Raw genomic sequence first — 3,066 nt, forward strand, 5'->3', positions numbered from 1 at the left:
GAGAGGCCAAAGTGAGAGGACTGCTTGAGGCCAGGAGTTCGAGACCAGCCTGAGCAAGAGCAAGAACCCATCTCTACCAGAAATAAAAAAAATTAGCTGGGAATAATGACACAGCCTGTAGTCCCAGCTACTTGGGAGGCTGAGGCAGAAGGATTGTTTGAGCCCAGGGGGTTGAGGTTGCAGTGAATTATAACACCACACACTCTACCTGGGGAGACAGAGTAAGACTCTGTGTCAAAAAGAAAAGATGGTTTAGAATTCGTGGTGACTGAAAAGAGGCAATGAGGACACTGTTGGTCAAGGCTAGATGTTGCTGAAACCCACAACGATTGCAAAATGTGTGAGATGAAGGGATGGGACTATGCTGGAGGGGCTTTTTCTGAGTCCCCATCCCCTTCCAGCAGGAATTTCGAAAACTCCAACACTTCCTCCCTCTGGGGGATTTGATCTCCCATGGCCACTGCTAACAGCATCATCCTGCTGGATGATGATGAAGAAGATGAAGCATCTGTTCATCCAGGGCTCTCTCACCCACCCCCCCAGTCCAGCCTCGCCTGGCTCAGAAGTCCGTGGCTCCTCTGAACCCCATGGGGATGGAGCAAGCAGTAGTTCCGGTGGCAAGAAATGCTACAAATTGGAGAACAAGAAGCTGTTTGAAGAGTTCCTTAAACTGTGTAAGATGCCCACAGTGGATCACCCCAAGGTGGTCCCATTCCTCTATGGCTGGAGGCAGTGTACCCAGTCTTTGTTTTTGGCCTCAGCAGAGTTCTGCAGCATTGTCTCTCAGGTCCTGTCTCAGGCCCAGCACCAGCCAGCTAAGCTCCATGTCTACTTCAATGAGCTCTGCACTGTTTTCAAGGCCCACTCAGCCAAAAGAAGCTTAATCTGCACCCTGCTGCCACCACCTCCAATGGGACCTCTGGGAATAACAGTCCCACAGACTCCTCAGATCCCACAAATGCTGAAACCACTGCCTCTAAGGCCTCAAGGACCCTTGGTTCCCAGATCCAGCACTTGGAGCACTGCTGGCATCTATGTGGCAGAGATCCACCAGCTGCAGAGAAAGGAATTGGATCTCTCAGAATCGAATGACCCAGACTCCACATACCCGCAGGAAGCATGAATGTAACATAAGCTTATTGGTTTCTTTTGGCATCTGTGAACTGGAAGATTGCTCTTCACTGACTGGCTGTGTCATAGAACAGAGCATCCCCTATGGTGGCACCTGCTACCCAAAGGTTAATAGGTGCACTGAACAGCTCATCAACAAGCCTGATACCTTCTCTGACTATGGACATGTGCTTTGAGCCACTGGGAAGGGAGCAGCTCCAGCTTATGGTTCAGGATGCCTTCTGAGATGTAGGCATCAGGTTACAGGAGTGACATCACCTCTATCTCATCTACAACTTTGGCTGCCATGTTGCAGATGACTGTAGACCAGGCATTGACCATGCATTATCAAATCCCGCATTGGCCTTCAGGAAATTCGGACTTTGGTCGTAAGCTGACTGGATAAGGGTATCTCCAAATATGTGATGATGCAAGACAAAAGTCAGGAGGGCGAGAGAAAGACCAGAAGAGCCTGGCTTCCTCAAGGTACTTCTCATTCTGCAGAGCCCCCCAAAGCCTCCTTGGATTCTGGTGAGAGTCCTAGTGGAATGGCATCCCAGGAGTGCCTTCCACCTACCTCCAGGGCTGAGACAGATGATGAAGATGATGTGGAAAGTGATGATGAAGAGAAGAGGTAGAGGAGGAGGCCACACATTCTGAAGAAGACCAAGATCTGGAATCGATGCTGGAGGGTCAGGGGGATAATGAAGAGGAAGAGAAAGCAGGTAAGGATGGAGACAAGAGCCCCATAAGCCTACCACAGATCTCCACTGAAAAGAACCTGGAACCTGCCAAAGGGATCAGCAGGTCTTCAGGGGAGCAGCAAAATGAAGGACTCATGGTGTCACCATCATTAGTGTTGAAAGGGCCCTGACACCCTTCAGCATAGATGTTGAAAGTAATGGAGGATAGCCTGGGGAATTGCCTTAGAGGAAGAGAGCCCTGCATTTCAGCTCTTTGAGCTACAGACTGAAGCATTGCCCCTGGATACCAACAACTCTTCTCCCGAGGAGATAGACACTTTCTCGTCCAGGAAGCAATCAGAGGGCTCCCTCACCACTGTCTTAGAGAGTGGGGCAGCTGTCGTCACCTCCACCTCTTTCGGTGAAGGTGTCTCTCCTCACACCTGGAGAGATTCCACCTCTCCCAGCAAGAAATCTCAAAAGGAGAAGAAGCAAACAGGATCAGCGTCATTAGGAAACACCTATGTAGAGAGGCAAAGGGCAGTGGATGCAAAGAAGGGGAAGATGATATGTATCCAGCCCAGCTCACCATCCTCCCTGGCTTCCATGGCCCTGGTTGCTGATTCCTCCACAAGGGTGGACTCTCCCAGCCATAGCTTGGTGACCACCTCCATCTGCAGCCCTTCTCCAGTCCAGCTGTCCCAACACCCCCAGTCACAGCCTCCCTGCCCAGTACTTACAAGATGAGTGTGGCTACACTGTGATCCAGAGATTACTATGTTCTCAGACTCTGAATAGCTGCTTCCCCCTCTCTTCACCTCCCAAATATTTGGGATGAATATTGGAGGATGGTGGGAAGCAAACAACTGAGAAATGGATGAATTGAGCTAATCCCCTTTGGTACTTTTTCTTTAAAAAAACAAAACAAAAAAACCTTAAGTTTTACACAGAAAAATAATAACAATAAAGTTCTTTTCTTATTGTAAAAAAAAAAAAAAAAGAAATCAAACTGATAAAGATGAAAGGAGAATGAGGGTAGCCAGGGGGGTTAGGGGAGTAGGGAGTGGGGAGTTCATGTCTCATGGGGACAGAGCTTCAGTGTGGCATGATGGGAATGTTCCAGAGATGTGTGGTGGTGATGGTAAATTTAAGATTGTTAATTTTATATTATGTATATAAAGTTGGACAATTAAGTTCGTGAACTAATCCTAGAAAAAGTGCTACATAACTCATTGCTGAATATCAATCACTACAGTTACCTTCAAGGTATCCC

The 3,066-nt window shown here is 48.3% G+C and overlaps 1 pseudogene; it reads left to right on the forward strand.

The window, feature by feature from the left end:
* Window positions 1-453: 453 nt before the first annotated feature.
* Window positions 454-2,591, forward strand: LOC100951661 (annotated as a pseudogene).
* The last annotated feature ends 475 nt before the right edge of the window (window positions 2,592-3,066 follow it).

Source organism: Otolemur garnettii, unplaced genomic scaffold, assembly GCF_000181295.1.
Source record: "Otolemur garnettii isolate 467f Iridium unplaced genomic scaffold, OtoGar3 scaffold00026, whole genome shotgun sequence".
In the NCBI taxonomy this organism is placed as follows: domain Eukaryota; kingdom Metazoa; phylum Chordata; class Mammalia; order Primates; family Galagidae; genus Otolemur; species Otolemur garnettii.